Below are 19,328 nucleotides of genomic sequence, written 5' to 3'. Positions count from 1 at the left end.
ATTGAGGGCAGGAGGAGAAGGGGATGACAGAGGATGAGATGGTTGGATGGCATTACCAACTCAATGGACATGAGTTTGGGTGAACTCCGGCAGTTGGTGATGGACAGGGAAGTCTGGCTTGCTGAGGTTCATGGGGTCACAAAGAGTCAGACACAACTGAGCGACTGAACTGAACTGAATCTTATGATATAGAAATTTTATTGTTCATGTTTTCATAGACATTTTATAAATTTTCTTTGGCCCAATATAATCACAGGGAAGTATTACTAATAACTTTTTGATTTAATATTTATTCACGTATTACTTAATTACCATCAATGTAAATATTTCTAGATATAGTATAGGAATGTTGTTTAGTTGCTAATTTGTGTCTGGCTCTTTTGTGACTCCACGGACTGTAGCCTGCCAGACTCCTCTGTCCATGAGATTGTCCAGGCAAGAATATTGGATAAGGTTGCCATTTCCTTTCCCAAACAAATATCATATATGTGGAATCTAGAATAATGTTGTGGGTGACCTTACTTGCAAAACAGAAATAGAGACACGGACATAGAGAACAAATGTGTGGATATCAAGGAGGTAAAATGGGGTGTAATTAATGTAAAAAAATACAATGATACATACTATATATATATATATATATATATATATATTTCAAAGGAAAAGGCATATTATATCAAACCAAAGAAAATGATACACTGCCTCTGTAAACCTTTCAGATGGCATCTTCTACTGTACCAACACTGGATGCTGGTGCTATAAACATTGGCATTTATTCTGTATATGATGGTAGGACACCAAGCAGTGGGTATTTTTTCCTTCAACATCACTCAGTTCAGGTCAGTTCAGTCGCTCAGTCATGTCTGACTCTTTGTGACCCCACAGACAGCAGCACCAGGCCTCCCTGTCCATCACAAACTCCCGAAGCCTGCTCAAACTCATGTCCATCAAGTCAATGATGCCATCCAACCATCTCATCCTCTGTCGTCCCCTTCTCCTCCTGCCTTCAATCCTTCCCAGCATCAGGGTCTTTTCCAATGAGTCAGCTCTTCCCAACAGATGGCCAAAGTTCTGGAGAGTCAGCATCAGCATCAGTCCTTCCAATGAATATTCAGGACTGATCTCCTTTAGGATGGACTGATTGGATCTCCTTGCAGTCCAAGGGACTTGCAAGAGTCTTCTCCAACACCACAGTTCAAAAGCATTAATTCTTTGGCACTCAGATTTCTTTATAGTCCAAATCTCACATCCATACATGACTACTGGAAAAACTATAGCTTTGACTAGACAGACCTTTGTTGGCATAGTAATGTCTCTGCTTTTTAATATGCTGTCTAGGTTGGTCATAGGTTTTCTTCCAAGGAGGAAATGTCTTTTAATTTCATGGCTGCAGTCACCATCTGCAGTCATTTTGGATCCCAAGAAAATAAATCTGTCACTGTTTCTACTGTTTCCCATCTATTTGCCATGAAGTGATGGGACTGGATGCCATGACCTTCATTTTCTGAATGTTGGAGTTTAAACCAGCCTTTTCACTCTCCTCTTTCACTTTCATCAAGAGGCTCTTTAGTTCTTCTTCACTTCCTGCCATAAGGGTGATGTTATCTGTGTATCTAAGGTTATTGATATTTCTCCTGGCGATCTTGATTCCAGCTTGTGCTTCCTCCAGCCCAGGTTTTCACATGATGTACTCTGCATATAAGCTTAATAAGCAGGGTAACAGTATATACAGCTTTGACATACTCCTTTCCCAATTTTGAATCAGTCCATTGTTCCATGTCCAGTTCTACCTGTTGCCTCCTGACCTGCATACAGATTTCTCAGAAGGCAGGTCAGGTGGTCTGGTATTCCCATCTCTTGATGAGTTTTCCAGTTTGTTGTGATCCACACAGTCAAAGGCTTTGGCATCGTCAATAAAGCAGAGATAGATGTTTTTCTGGAACTCTCTTGCTTTTTTGATGATCCAATGGATTTGGCAATTTGATCTCTGATTCCTCTCCCTTTTCTAAATCCAGATGGAACATCTGGAAGTTCATGGTTCACATACTGTTGAAGCCCAGCTTGGAAAATTTTGAGCATTACTTTGCTAGTGTGTGAGATGAGTGTATTGTGAAGTAGTTTGAACATTCTTTGGCATTGCCTTTCTTTGGCATTGGAATGAAGACTCAACTTTTCCAATCCTGTGGCCCTGGCTGAGTTTTCCAAATTTTCTGGCATACTGAGAGCAGCACTTTCATAGCATCATCTTTTAGGATTTGAAATAGCTCAGCTGAAATTCCATCATCTCCAGTAGCTTTGTTCATAGTGATGCTTCTTAAGGCCCACTTGACTTTGCATTCCAGGATGTCTGGCTCTAGGTGAGTGATCACACCATCATGGTTATCTGGGTCATGAAGATCTTTTTAGTATAGTTCTTCTGTGTATTCTTGCCACCTCTTTTTATTATCTTCTGCTTCTGTTAGGTCCATACTGTTTCTGTCCATCTTTGCATGAAATGTTCCCTTGGTATCTCTAATTTTCTTGAAGAGCTCTCTAGTCTTTCCCATTTTATTATTTTCCTTTATTTCTTTGCATTGATCACTGAGTAATCTTTGCATTGATCACTGAGTAATTTCTTTGCATTGATCTCTTCTTTCTATTCTTTGGAACCCTGCATTCAGATGGATATATCTTTCATTTTCTCCTTTGCCTTTAGCTTCTCTTCTTTTCTCAGCTATTTGTAAGTCCTCCTCAAACAACCATTTTGCCTTTTTGCATTTCTTTTTCTTAGGGATGGTTTTGATCACTGCCTCCTATACAATGTCATGAATCCCCATCTATAGTTCTTCAGGCAGTCTATCAGATCTAATCCCTTGAATCTATTTGTCACTTCCACTGTATAATTGTAAGGGATTTGAATTAGGTCATACCTGAATTGTTTAGTGACTTTCCCTAATTTTTTTATGTTTGAATTTTGCAATAGGAGTTCATGATCTGAGCCACATTCAGCTCCCAGCCTTGTTTTTGTTGACTGTCTACAGCTTCTCCATCTTGGGCTGCAAAGAATGTAATTAATCAATCAGTCGACATCTACTGGATGTTGCAGGGCGGGGGATTCCCTGGTGGTTCAGCAATAAAGAATCTGCCTGCAATGCAGGAGCTTCAGGAGACTGGTTTTGATACCTGGGTAGGGAAGATCCCCTGGAGGAGGGCATGACAACCCACTCCAGTATTCTTGCTTGGATATTCCCATGGAGAGCGGAGCCCAGTTGGCTACATTCCCTAGGGTTGCAAATAGTCGCACATGACTGAAGTGACTTGCCATGCATACATGCATGTTGAAAGGCCCTCTTGACTTTCCATTCCAGGATGTCTGGCCCTAGGTGAGTTATCACACTGTTTGGTTATCTGGATCATTAAGATCTTTTTTGTATAGTTCTTCTGTGTATTCTTGCTACCTCTTCTCAACATCTTCTGCTTCTGTTAGGTCCATACCATTTCTGACCTTTATTGTGCCCATCTTTGTATGAAATGTTCCATTGGTATCTCTAATTTTCTTGAAGAGATCTCTAGTCTTTCCCATTCTATTGTTTGGGGCATTATTGACAGAAATAGCCACAATGGTTATAGATTTCCTTGAGTGATAAGAACAATAGCAAGAATGAATTGGGAAATTACAGATTATTTTTCTTTTGTTAGCATCTATGAAATAAAGATAATCTATAAAGTTTATAAACATTGTTAAGGGGGTCAGTGCTGCATGCTGCCTACTGGCCACACTGTTTTGCTTATTACTCACTACTGGATACTATATTCATTGTAGCTATGGGTACTCCATAGATATCACCAACAATAGCAGTTGTGCAACTATTCCCAGCTAGAATGCCACCCTTAGGTCAAGATACTGCTCTACTACTTCTGATACCCTCTGCTCTCTCTACATATCACCATCCTGGTCTCATTATTGCAACTGAGGACTACCAACATCACCAGCATCGTGAAGCCCAAACTCTCCTTTCTACTCCTTGTCATTGACATCATTTACTCACCTTCGATCAATGGAGAAGTCAAGAACTGAGGGAAGCTGACAAGCAGAGGAAACCACCACTTGCATCTCCACAGGAGTTGCCTTTATCTATCCATAGGATGCTTCTAGTAGTGGTTACTTGTCTTTAGCTTTTTATTCAAAACAATTTTGTTTGATTTGTATCATGACAGCTGTCACAGCAGCATGCATTTAAAAAACACCAAAATTGGTGAATATTTGTGTGGCCATTTTAATATTGGAAGTGGAAGAAAAAAGCCACATTTCAGGATATTTTGCTGTATTATTTCAAGAAAGGTAAAAACGCAACTGACATGCAAAAAAAAAAAAATTTGTGCAGTGTATGGAGAAGGTGCTGTGATTGATTGAACATGTTAAAAACAGCTGGAGATTTTTCACTGGACAATGTAACCCTATCATAAGTTGAAGAAGCTCTGTATTAGACCAACTTGCTGTTCTGCTCATTCAAAATCTGGAGACTAGTTATCCACCATTTGCTATCTCCAGGTATCATGTGCTACTTAAATTGTTTATTATCTTCTGTCAATAGTATCCTCTGCAACCTCAGCACCAAGTTCTAGTGTCGCTACATCTCCTATGCATACTTTGCCTGTTAGTGAAACACCTCGTTAGCCCAATTAGTACTAACACTGATCCTTCCCTAGTAGATCAAAATCTTTTTTTTTTTCATTTATTTTTATTAGTTGGAGGCTAATTACTTTACAATATTTTAGTGGTTTTTGTCATACATTGACATGAATCAGCCATGGATTTACACGTATTCCCCATCCCGATCCCCCCTCCCACCTCCCTCTCTACCCGATCCCTCTGGGTCTTCCCAGTGCACCAGGCCCGAGCACTTGTCTCACGCATCCAACCTGGGCTGGTGATCTGTTTCACAATATAAAGACAAGTATTTGACTTTAGCAAGGTCAAGCATGGCTACAAACTATCACACAAGTTTCCACATATACACATGTTAATAAAGCATTGTTAGAAAAATATTTAAACCCCTTTTGCAGGGAAATGTAAAACATCCAGTTTAATATCTCATGCTATGAAAGGTGTCACAATGATAAACAACCCACTTGCCATTGCAGGAGAGGCAAGAGATGTGAGCTCGATCCCTGGGTCAGGGGGATCTCTTGGAAGAGGAAATGGCAACCCACTCCAGTATTCTTGCTGGGAAAATCCCATGGACACAGGAGCCTGGAAGGCTACAGTCTATGGGATCCCAAAGAGTGGACACGACTGAGCAACTGAGCACACACAGTCTGTGAAAGAATCAAACATGCAGTGGAAGGAAAATTCTATTTACGATACTGGTGGGACGATTCCAGATACTTTAAATACCCAAAAAAAATGACAGGTTACAGGTGCTTTCTGAGCACAAGCCCCACAAGTGTGTTTGTAGAAATGCAACAATGCTTCACCCTTGTAGGATGCGCTTTGAATTCATTTTACCAACTGGCAGGACAAAAGATGACAAATCTCGTGACATATGCAGAACCACCACCTGAGACAATAGGTTATGTAGTTGGCGCTTAAAGTACTCATCTAAAGGACTATCTCATCTGAGAAATCTCTCCCAGGACTATCTCTTTGGGAGACAGTGAAGGACAGGGAAGCCATGGGCCCTAAAACAGTCAGACAGGACTTAGTGACTGACAATAACAATGTTATGACTATGGGGAAAAAAGAAATAAAGCACACAGTAGAGGAAATAGAAAACATTACCCAGACCATACAAAGTACGCTAAACTTACCAATGATGTATTTAATGAAATACTTACTGATCTCCCCAAACAGGGACCTGAAATAAAGTACAAACTATCTCTACTTCCATATAAAGTAACCTCTATACTTAGGAATTCCACAGGGACACAATAGCACTGATAGCACAGAGGTTAGAATTCATGACACAGAATGGATTCACCTGTTCCATTAGGGTAGCTGAACTATACCCAAGACAACAATTGCCACATTCACTACAGAATTTTACAATATGTATTTTTGAAGCCCTACTCTAATTCTCTATCATACTCTTAACTCAACTGGCAACACGGAATTTTTTCGTTTGGTACTTCCAAATCTGAATTATGAAACAAATGAACCTGGCCTGTCTTATATATATAAGTATTCCATAGGTTACCCAAATGGTAAGGTTATCTCACAAGGTGTACCTGAAAGAAACTTTGTAAGCAATAAACATTACAGAGATGCCTGCAAACCTGGCAGTTTGACTAGATCTAAGAATATAGGTAATCTTGGGAGAAGACCAAGATTTGTTTCTTGAACAAAATAACAATGGTACAATAATAAGGAATGAGGCATAGTCAGGTAAAATTTTGTAAGTATGTCCATCATCAATGTGCTGCCCAAAGTCAATGTGAACAGAATCTATATTTATTGTTTACTCTGGGCCTGAGTGTATAAGACCATTCATATCCATGGTAAAGAGATACAAACTCTTAGTTTGGCTCTATAACAAAACACATCAATATAACAGTGCCATCAACAAATTATAATCTAAGCTTTAGTTTATGAAACTATACTAAATCTCCATGTAATGAAGCACTATGTAACAAAACCATGAACCAAACATTATAGTGACCTATGCCCCAAATTATGGTGGCCCATGGCCCAAGTCCCTTGGACAGCAAGGAGATCAAACCAATCAATTCTAAAGGAAATCAACCATGAATATTCGTTGGAAGGACTGGTGCTGAAACGCCAATACTTTGGCCACCTGATTTGAACAGTCCATTCACTGGAAAAGACCCTGAGGCTGGGTAAGGTTGAGGGCAGGAGGAGAAGTGTATGACAAAGGATGAGATGGTTGGATAGCATCACCGACTCAATGGACATGAGTTTGAGCAAACTTCGGGAGATAGTGAAGGACAGAGAAGCCTGGCGTGATGCAGTCCTTGGGATAGCAAAGAGTTGAACACGATTGAGCAACTAAACAACAACAACAATGCCCCAAATTTCTTACTCTACTTTGATGTGCACATATTGTGAATATAGGCCACAATCTGATTATTCTAGTAGTGGTGAAACAAATTTTGCAGAACCAGTACAGGTAGTAGGATGCACAAAATCCAACTCAGATGTAAATACAACCACATGGAAAGCAGGAGCCTTGAGTTTTCAGTGCAGAAAATCTATATTATACTAATGACAACTTTAAGATTTCAAACTGGTCTAAAATAATAATTTATGGAACAGAAAGCACAAGGAATCTTAAAAACCTGGAAATAGAACTGCCATAAGACCTAGCAATCCCACTGCTGGACACACAGACCAAGGAAACCAGAATTGAAAGAGACACGTGTACCCCAATGTTCACTACACTGTTTACAATAGCCAGGACATGGAAGCAAACTAGGTGTCCACAGGTAGATGAATGGATAAGAAAGCTGTGGTACATATACACAATGGAATATTACTCGGCTGTTAAAAACAATGCATATGAATCAGTTCTAATCAGATGGATGAAACTGGAGCCTATTATACAGAATAAAATAAGTCAGAAAGAAAAACACTAATGCAGTATATTAATGCATGTATATGGAATTTAGAAAGATGGTAATGAAGACCCTATATGTGAGACAGCAAAAGATACACAGATGTAAAGAACAGACTTTTGGACTCTATGGGAGAAGGCGAGGGTGGGAAGATTTGACAGAATAGCACTGAAATATGTATATTACCATATGTTAAATAGATTGCCAGTCCAGGTTTGATGCATGAGACAGAGCATTCAGGGCTGGTGCACTGGGATGAGGGATGGGATGGGGAGGGAGGTGGGAGGGGGTTTCAGGATGGGGAACACATGTACGCCCATGGCTGATTCATGTCAATGTATGGCAAAAACCACTACAATATTGTAAAGTAATTAGCTTCCAATGAAAATAAATAAATTAATTTAAAAAATAATAATACCAACCTCAAAAAAGAAAGAAAGAAAGAAAGCACAAGGAATCTATAGATGACTGGTGGAAACTTAGAGTTAAAAGTAAAAAAGTTGAGATCAAACATATGGGACCTGTAAGCAACTTGAAGATTATACCAACAAGAATTTACCATTGAAATTCTAAGTATCATACTGCAGTCATGAGCAATGATGATGTCTTAAGAATAGATATAGTTACAGCACACCCTCATGATAATTCATGGGATACTCTAACACTAAACATTCATAAGCCCACATTAGATCACTTACAATACCCATTACTTACATTATATAACTGATATCGACCCATTAGAAAGTGAACTATAGCCCATGGACACTATGCCTTGACTTCAAGTAAATGAGGATACCATGTAATGTATAGAGAGGATACATTAGAAATCTAATATCTAATGCTTATCATTATCCATGGTGGTCCACTCTGGGACCTACTGTCTTGACTTCCCAAATATGGGAACTATGCTTATGAAACTTTATTGTAAAGAAGAACCTTCTATAGTAGCATACACTCTAAAATTCAACACACAGGATCTTAAAACCAGATATAGGCCCCCTATTTGTAGTCAATTTTATCCACCCAGTTGTATGCCTAATCTACAACCAATACTAAAGACTGATTCATTAAAGGTAAGAAAACCCCTTCCATTCCCATTGGACTTGTTGGAAAACTAATTAGAGTCATGATGGCAGCAGCGTTTTAACAATTTTACATTGATTAAATTAATTTGAACTGCAAAAATTTTGAAAACAGACAATCCTAAGAGAGAATAGCATTGAAACATGTATATTATCAAGTGTGAAACAGATCGCCAGTCCAGGTTGGATGGATGCATGAGACAAGTGCTCAGGACTGGTGCACTGAGAAGACCCAGAGGGATGGGATGGGGAGAGAGGTGGGAGCGGGGATCAGGATGGGGAACACATGTAAATCCATGGCTGATTCATGTCAGTGTATGGCAAAAACCACTACAATATTGTAAAGTAATTAGCCTCTAACTAATAAAAATAAATGAAAAAAAATACACTTATAATGCGGACATTATCATCATTAGACCGCAGATGGATATGAATAGCAGCATTGCACAAAACACAATGATTTTCAGAGGGAAACAGACTAGGCACTGGATATTCTGAAGAAAGCAATTGGAGATAATTCTGAAAGGAATGAGGTCGCAAAAAGATAAACATATTTTTTTTAAAGATTGATGGTTAATTATAATAGGTCACAGAAAGGCCCCTTATGATAGAAGGAAACCATGTTCCTACAGATATATTGATGGAGTGGAACCAAAATACCGTTACTACTGTTAGACCTTTCAATATACCTGTGGTACAAATACCCATGACCATGATGCCTCCTCAACCAGGTACCTATAATATGGGAAACTGGATCATGATGACATGCTTGAAGACAAGTTTTACCCTAATCCAATGGAGTCAAGGGGAAAATAAGGAACACAACATGATAGGATGTGTAAACTAGAATAGGTAATGAATATAACAATAGAAGGTGCATGGGTGCTAAGTCACTTCAGTTGTGTCTGACTGTTTGTGACCATATGGATTGTGATCCACCAGGCTCCTCTGTCCATGGGGATTCTCCAGGCAAGAATACTGGAGTGGGTTGCCACTCCCTTCTCCAGGGGACTTACCTGATCTAGGGATTGAACTTGGGTCTCCCCCATGAAGGGGAGATTCTTTGCTGTCTGAACCACTACAGAAACCTTACAAATAACTGCAAGAATTTAAAAGAAAACAAAAACATGCATTCCCTAAAATAATGACAGCCTTGAATGCTGATGCTGCAGCTAGTGCTATGCAATGTGGTAACTCCTAGAGTTTTTTTTTTTTTTTTTTAAAGCCATTTACAAGGAAATACAATAGTCAAGGAAGCTTAACTGAGTGGGTGAACAAACTTAAATTTTGATCTTTTGGTGATTGGATGTGACACCATATTAAAGAATTATTTGTTATATTTTTGCTGATATATCAAATATTTATTTTAAAAATTTTGCAGTAGCAAAAACAGAAATTAAGGGGAAATTAGATTGCAAGTGATGTAGGTTCACAGGGTGGACTGATATTTTTGTGAACTTAAGTTTGTTTGGGACTTTGGGTCCTTAGGATTAATTAGTCTATGAGTGGTTTGGTCACAGGATGGATTGTTATGTATTGATTTGTTTATGATTTAAAATCCACGTGTTCCTGGTTTAAGTGAAGTTGTTTTGATCTAAGGATGAATTTGCTCATATAGGGGAGGTCAAGTCAGGATGGTGTCATCAAATTGTGCTACTGAGTTCTTATTGACATGAAGTCATGGAGGAGCAACTATGATGTCATGGGCATTTAAACTTTAAATTCCAAGAATATATGAAGACTTTCTGAAAGCATTAAATATGGACAAGGCTACTCTTTGCTGATTTAAATAGCTCTCTCAAGACCTTAGGGCATCAGTCCTTGTCATGGCGAGGCTACTCTTTGCCAACACTAGTGAAAACTGTACACTGGCTCCATGAAGGGGACCATCTTTTTCACCAACTGGGGCCTCTGTTCTGTTAGCATTGTGCTCTAGAGAAAAGGAACTTTTGATCTGCACTAGCAGCTGGATGTCAGCTCTTGCTTGTGTCAGCTGACTCTTCTGAGAAGCAACTCAGAGAAAGGTACATCTGTACTAAACTTGACTTTATTTCTTTTATCTCTCCTTCACTTGGAACAATAGTGTAATTTGTCATTAATTTGGAGTATCCTATTTTTTTATTGGTTTATTCAAAGGCATTATCCTATATACTATTGGTTTGTGAAATACTGTTATAAATTATAATTCCACAGTGAATAGAAGTTAAATATATTCCTGGCAAAGATAACACTTGTCTGTGAGCATAATTTGGTGAAATAAAAAGTGATGTGTGTGTGTGTGTGTGTCTGTGTGTGTGATTAGTGATTATAATGCTTCCTTTATTTTTCCTCTTCTTTTAATATTCAAATCTAAAAGTTGAAATCAAAATCTATTTACCTCAGTTCTAATCTACACATATCCACCGATTAAAACAGTCAATCCAAGCGTAAGTCAAGGAAGAGGATCCTAAGAGAAAAAAAGTTCATTCTCACTGCTGACCAATACATAATTGGGCTTTTATGTTTGTTTAATAAATGATGTTAGAAGGTAATAGAGCCATCAAAATTACTGAGGGAGTTTGCAGCACAAAAACCAGATGCTTTCCTGATATTTCTCCTTCTACATCATCATTAATGGTGTCAGCTTTCTTATCCTGAAGCCTTCCACAAGTGTATCTCAGTAGAATAGGTGCTTGGGATAGATAATCCTCTTTGTATTCAGAGCTATCACACCCCATCTGTCCTCACATTAGAGTTAAAATAACGTAGTTCTGCCTAATGAACATTTATGAGTTCACTCTGATACAATTATGTCAGTCCTTTTTATCCCTAGCTAAACTCAATGGTTCAAGTAAAGGGCAAGTTATACTTTGACTCATCTTCTCTTAATTTGTTCAAAGATGAATAGATAAAATGTGTACTCATCTTTTCTATCCTCATCTTCTTTCTCTAATTTTCTATACTCTATCCTCTTATTTTTTTCTGTTAATAAAAATAACCATACATAACAGACAATTTACATAATTGAATATATTATTTTAACAACTGCTGATCACTGAAAAGACAGGCAGATTGTATTCTGTAACCTGGCCTGAAGGGTCAGACGTCAATTTTCCCTAAAATTCTTAAGACTTTGTGGTACAATGACAGTTTATTTAACACCTTGCTGTGCTGTGCTGTACTTAATTGCTCAGTCATGTCCGACTCTTTGCAACCCCATGGATTGTAGCCCATCAGGCTCCTCTGTCCAGTCAAGAATACTGGAGTGGGTTGCCATTGCCTTCTCCAGGAGATCTTCCTGACCCTTGGATGTAACCTGTATCTCCTGCTTGGCAGGCAGATTCTTTACCACTGAGCCACCTGGGAGGACTAAACAATTCTCAGAGAGAGAAACAAAGGTGGTTTGTATGATTTAGAAAATTACCTTGGAAGTGACAAGGAAAGGAAAGAGAAACAAGAAAGAAGGAAAATTTACACCTTAGCTCTCAAAGGAAGAACTATACAAAAAAGACCATCATGACTCAGATAATCACGATGGTGTGATCACTCACCTGAAGCCAGACATCCTGGAATAAGAAGTCAAGTGGGCATCTTTTCATGTGTTTGTTAGCCATCTGTATGTCTTCTTTGGAGAAATGTCTGTTTAGTTCTTTGGCCCATTTTTTGATTGGGTCATTTATTTTTCTGGAATTGAGCTGCAGGAGTTGCTTGTATATTTTTGAGATTAATCCTTTGTCTGTTTCTTCATTTGCTATTATTTTCTCCCAATCTGAGGGCTGTCTTTTCACCTTACTTATAGTTTCCTTTGTAGTGCAAAAGCTTTTAAGTTTCATTAGGTCCCATTTGTTTAGTTTTGCTTTTATTTCCAATATTCTGGGAGGTGGGTCATAGAGGATCTTGCTGTGATTTATGTCGGAGAGTGTTTTGCCTATGTTCTCCTCTAGGAGTTTTATAGTTTCTGGTCTTACATTTAGATCTTTAATCCATTTTGAGTTTATTTTTGTGTATAGTGTTAGAAAGTGTTCTAGTTTCATTCTTTTACAAGTGGTTGACCAGTTTTCCCAGCACCACTTGTTAAAGAGGTTGTCTTTTCTCCATTGTATATCCTTGCCTCCTTTGTCAAAGATAAGGTGTCCATAGGTTCGTGGATTTATCTCTGGGCTTTCTATTCTGTTCCATTGATCTATATTTCTGTCTTTGTGCCAGTACCATACTGTCTTGATGACTGTGGCTTTGTAGTATCTATTATATCAATATCCTCTAAATAAATTCCTTAAAATTCTAGTATCATTTAAAAAAAAAAAAAAAGAAGTCAAGTGGGCCTTAGGAAGCATCACTACGAACAAAGCTAGTAGAGATGATGGAATTCCAGCTTAACTATTTCAAATTATAAAAGATTATGCTATGAAAGTGTTACACGCAATATACCAGCAAATTTGGAAAACTCAGCAGTGGCCACAGGACTGGAAAAGGTCAGTTTTCATTCCAATCCTAAAGAAAGGCAATGCCAAAGAATGTTCAATCTACCATACAATTGCATTTATCTCACACACTAGCAAAGTAATGCTCAAAATTCTTCAAGCCAGGCTTCAACAGTATGCGAACCATGAACTTCCAGATGTTCAAGCTGGATTTAGAAAAGAGAGAGGAACCAGAGATCAAATTGCCAACATCCATTGGATCATCGAGAAAGCAAGAGAGTTCCAGAAAAGCATCCACTTCTGCTTTACTGACTATACAAAAGCCTTTGACTGCATGGATCATGACAAAGTGTGGAAAATTCTTCAACAGATGGGAATACCAGACCACCTTACCTACCTCCTGAGAAATCTGCATGCAGGTGAAGAAGCAACAGTTAGAATTGGACATGGAACAGCAGACTGGTTCCAAATTGGGAAAGGAGTATGTGGAGGCTGTATACTGTCACCCTGCTTGTTTAACTTACAAGCAGAGTACATCATGAGAAATGCTGGACTGGATGAAACACAAGCTGGAGTCAAGAATGCTGGGAGAAATATCAATAATCTCAGATATGCAGATGACACCACCCTTATGGCAGAAAGCAAAGAAGAACTAAAGAGCCTCTTGATGAAAGTGGAAGAGGAGAGTGAAAAGCCTGGCTTAAAAGTCAACATTCAAGAAATGAAGATCATGGTCTCTGGCCCCATCACTTCATGGCAAATAGATGGGTAGACAGTTGAAACAATGACAGACTTTATTTTGGGGGGCTCCAAAATCACTGCAGATGGTGATTATAGCCATAAAATTAAAACACGCTTGCTCCTTGGAAGGAAATTTATGGCCAACCTAGACAAATTATTAAAAAGCAGAGACATCACTTTGCCAACAAAGGTCCATCTAGTCAAAGTTATGGTTTCTCCAGTTGTCATGCATGGATGTGAGAGTTGGACTATAAAGAAACCTAAGCACCAAAGAATTGATGTTTTTGAACTGTGGTATTGGAGAAGACTCTTGAGAGTCCCTTGGACTGCAAGGAAATCAAACTAGTCAGTCCTAAAGGAAATCAGTCCTGGGTGTTCATTGGAAGGACTGATGCTGAAGCTGATGCTCCAATACTTTGGCCACCTGATGCAAAGAACTGACTCAGGGAAAAGACCCTGATGCTGGGAAAGATTGAAGGCAGGAGGAGAAGGGGCGGACAGAGGATGAGATGGTTGGATGGCATCACCGACACAATGGACATGAGTTTGAGTAAACTCCGGGACTTGGTGATGGACAGGGAGGCCTGGCATGCTGTAGTTCATGGGATGCCAAAGAGGCAGACACAACTGTGCGACTGAACTGAACTGAACTCAAAGGAAGCCAAATTTAAACCCACAATTTTGGCCAAAGATAGTTATTTAAAGAGATAAGATAGAGATTAGGATAAAGGTAAGATAAAAGCTGCTACTGAGGCAAAAATCAATCAACTGAAGCTGAAGCTCCAATACTTTGGCCACTTGATGCAAACAACAAAGAGACTCTTTGGAAAAGACTCTCATGCTGGGAAAGATTGAGGTCAGGGGAAGAAGGGGGTGACAGAGGATGAGATGATTGAATGGCATCACTGACTCAATGGACTTGAGCTTGAACAAACTCCTAGAGATAGTGAAGGACAGGAAAGCCTGGTGTGCTGCAGTCCATGGGGTCCCAAAGAGTCAGACATTTTAGTGACTGAACAACAACAGTGGGAAAGGAGCTTAGGTTAGGAGTTCTTTAAGAACATCTGCAGAGAAGGCAATGGCACCCCAGTCCAGTACTCTTGCCTGGAGAATCCCATGGACAGAGGAGCTTGGTAGGCTGCAGTCCATGGAGTCGCTAACAGTCGGACACAACTGGGTGACTTCACTTTCACTTTTCACTTTGATGCACTGGAGAAGGAAATGGCAACCCACTCCAGTCTTCTTGCCTGGAGAATCCCAGGGACGGGGGAGCTTGGTGGGCTGCCATCTTTGGGGTCGCACAGAGTCAGACACAACTGAAGCGACTTAGCAGCAGCAGAAAGAACATCTGGGATATTAGACAGAAATGTGCTTTCTGGAAATGGTACAGAGACTGGCTGGGGCCTGGAAAGAAAGGGAGGAAGTGGGATGGAGGCAGGGAGGGAGGGGATGGAGGGAGTTTGGAAGGGAGATAGTGTGGGCAGGGAAGGAGGTGTCAGGGAGCTAGGTGGTAGAGACAGGGGAGGAAAAAATGATTGAGACAGAGTACTGCCTTTGAAGCTCGTTCCTGCCCCAAACTTCTGTAGTAGGAATTCAGACTTACACAGGGAACTATTTGTGTCTAAACTTAGTTTGTTTTCCAATATCTCTCTCCTAGAAGATACTAATTAACTGAGCTCTGAAAACCGAAGCATAAAATGGAAGTTCATTCTCTCAACATTTCAAGTTCTCCTAGATCTGTCTGGTTGAGGGCATCCTGGCAAGAAAAATAGGGGAGTCACTTTTCCATTGCCTTTGCTTAAAATAAATAGATTTTAGGGGCTCTTTGGCTTTAGAAATAGGAAATATTTTAGAGGCAATATATTGTTTTGTGCTCTTATTTCATAGGAAAAAAAAAAGGAAGTAACTTTCTCCTGGTCACATGGTTGGTGAGTGATTAAATAAGAACCTGGCTATTATTTCATTTTTTAAAACTCTCAGCACAGTATTCTTTTCCCTAGACCTTAAGAACATGTATCTAATTTCTTTCAGTAATATTTTTTTTAAATATAGAATGAAGTATTCTCTTAAATAAGGATACAGTTAAAAAAGGAAGGCCTATATAAAGAATGATTCTATATGTGACCATTGTTCTTCAAATATTGTTTTTTAAAGGGGCTACTTAGAAAAAAAAATAATAAAGGGGCTACTTAGGAACCTCTAGCAACTTTCAGCACTCCAGCTTTGAGGCTGACTGATTTGCCTCAGAGATCAATTAGGAAATGATAGGGAAGGAATCAAGGCATTGGCTTTGGCATGTCTCCCAGTCACCCAAACTGCTTGTGTGTGTGTATTATGCCATCCCCATCAGGCATTTCTTGCTTCAGAAAGAATTTGAGCTTGTGTGTTTTCTATTAGTTTGGACTTTCATACTCAGCCAGTTACCTACGCAAGTTTCTGTGGGAATCACTCCTGATTACAACCACGTCCATTAGGGGAGAACTGATCAATTACAAGCACACTGTTCTCTGCACACAGCAATAAGACCCTTGGGGCCCCAGCTGGTGCTCCAACTTTGAGATCACTTTGCTGTTCTCCCTCCAGCAGATTCCAGCAGGAGATACAATCTAGAGCCTCAAAAGGCAGGGCTGGAAACAAAAGGACAACTTGGCTGTCAGTATTCTGGGCTTGAACCTGTTTTGGCATGGTGGTAGATTAGATGACCTCATAGGTCTTTTTCATCTCCAATTTCTGTGAACCATTGTTCTTGGGAATAGATGATTTAATAAGCTAATACACATTTGTGTTTGCCCATCCTGCTGTTCCTTTTATTTGTTATATTTTACTTGGTTACCCTGGGAAGAGTAAATACTTTATGTAAGTCCAGAGGCACTCAGAGGTCAAAATCTACAAAGGGCAGAGTTTGAAGGGATGTGGTCAAGAAAGAGAGAGATGGTACATAGGAAATCTGAGCTCACAAGTACTTTCTAGATGTTCCTGGAACAAAGTTTGAGGGAAAGCACCAGGATGTAACATCTTCTGCTACAGTGGAAAGAATATAAATATGGAGACAGAAGACCTAGTTTGAACTCTGACTTACTAGCTTCTAATGACTTCAGTGTCCACACAGATTATGGATTCAACAATAGTTACCCTGCTTATTTCAAGAGGGTTGGTTTAAGAATCATCTGAGAGACTATATGTCTGTGTATTACAAGAGTAAAAAGATATATAAATTAGGGATATTATCATTATTTAATGAAATAATTCTTATGCTCAGAGCTGAATAGAGTACTTCTGTGTACAAAACTCTATGCCAAAAAAAAAAAAAAGCTATATTTTCTGAAAGTAATTTTGGGAGAAAGTACAAGAAATTAACAATGGGGAAATAAAGTTTAATCAGTGCACAGGAAGAAGGAGAAATAAAACCTCAAATGTTCCCATCTTCTGGTTTGCTTTGTATATTAACCAAAGCACTTTTCAAGATTAGAGAAATTGAAAATCACTATTGATTTTTTTCTTAAGACGAATGACTCCTAGGCATTTTAAAAGTAACAATCTAAATGGTTTAATATTCAAAGAAGCTGACTAAAAGAATGTACTTCAATATAGATTTTTCTCAGCAAGACCACGACCCAAACTTAGAAGGAAAAAAAACTTTCCCTGCCTTCAATAATCACAGTTTAAAGGGGGAAAATGAATTAGTGAGTTAACAAATACATTCAATGTTTTCCAGGGGTTAAAATAGGATCAAAATGATTCACACAAAAGGGTTTTATTTGGTTCTACTTCTTCTCAACTTATTCATTGGTATCCAGGAGTTGTCTTATGAGTGATCCACCCACTAAATCATTGGCCACCATTTTGCAAACACTATTTTTGTCCTTTCCTATGCCCATTCATTGTAGTAATCCCTCTTGGCTTTGTTAAATTTCAGTGAAGCCCCTATTTCTGCTGACCCTCAGGGATGCCTTTCTACTGGTCCCTGTTTGAGTTGCCTCTGTGGCCCATAAGTGCCTCTTCTGGCATTAATACCAGCACAAGGAACATTAAATAAATAGGTCAGACAGATGTATAGACAAAGTGCAGTAGAAATGCCTAGTAGAAATCTATTGATTCTGCTTAGCTAGGGGAATGTGATGGGTTCATCGAATGCTATTTCTAAAAGAACACATTTATTTTTAAAATACAAAGTATAAATGTGTCAACAGACAGAGAGGAGAGAAAAAACATCACAGGATTATGGAAGTATATGGGCTTCCTTGATAGCTCACTTGATAAAGAATCCGCCTGCAATACAGGAGAGCCCAGTTCTATTCATGGGTCTGGAAGGTCTGCTGGAGAAGGGATAGGCTACTCACTCCAGTATTCTTGGGCTTCCCTTGTGTCTCAGCTGGTAAAGAATCTACCTGCAATGTGAGAGACCTCGGTTTGATCGCTGGGTTGGGAAGATCCCCTGGAGAAGGGAAAGACTACCCACTCCAGTATTCTGGCCTGGAGAATTCCATCAACTATATAGTCCATGGGGTCACAAAGAGTTGGACACGACTGAGTGACTTTCACTTTCACTTCCATGGACAAAAGCACAGACATGTAAGAGTTTATACCATCTAGTTTAGAGAAAAAAAAAAAAAAAAAAAGCCTTTTCTCGAAGGCAGTATAATAAAGTACTACGGTAATAAAAGCACATTTGAACAAAGGCCAACCATGCCTATAAAAGATGGAAAGTGTAGTTTTACTCCTCCACCATTCTACCTTCCTATGGTAGCATAAGAGGTAGAGTTAATAGCATTTTTCTTTTCATCAAACAGTAAAACAATTTGAATTAAAATTCCTCTAAGTGAGGTTCTGAGGTGGAGAAGAGCTGTGGTGAGTTCAGAGAGTAATGAAGCATATTACTGAAATGCCTGAAGACCTTATCAGTAAGGGCTTAGAAACTATGACTATAACCAGCAAGTTGTCCATTTGGTGGTAGCAAATATAAACTAGGCTCAGTGTCTGAGACTTGAAAGTCTCTTTACTGAGACGCATGTACCCAGCGTTCATTACTGCACTGTTTACATTAGCTAGGACATGGAAGCAACCTAGATGTCCATCAGCAGATGAATGGATAAAGAAGTTGTGGTACATATACACAATGGAATATTACTCAGCTATAAAAAGGAACATATTTGAGTCAGTTCTAATGAGGTGGGTGAAACTGGAGCTTATTATACAGAGTGAAGTAAGTCAGAAAGAGAAACACAAATACTGTATAATAACACATATGTATAAAATTTAGAAAGATGGTAACGATGATCCTATATGCAAGGCAGCAAAAGAGACACCAACTTTTGGGTTCTGTGAGAGAAGGTGAGGGTGGGATGATTTGAGAGAATAACACTGAAACATGTATATCACCATATATAAAATAGGTGACCAGTGCAAGTTTTATGCATGAAGAAGGGCACTCAAAGCTGGTGCTCTGGAACAACTCAGAGGGGTGGGGTGGGGAGAGAAGTGGGAGGTGGGTTCAGGATTGGGGAACACATGTGCCCCTGTGGCTGATTCATGCTGATGTATGGCAAAAGCAATC

This window comes from Dama dama, chromosome 22 (genome assembly GCF_033118175.1).
Source record: "Dama dama isolate Ldn47 chromosome 22, ASM3311817v1, whole genome shotgun sequence".
Classification (NCBI taxonomy): domain Eukaryota; kingdom Metazoa; phylum Chordata; class Mammalia; order Artiodactyla; family Cervidae; genus Dama; species Dama dama.
This window is presented reverse-complemented; position numbering follows the sequence as displayed.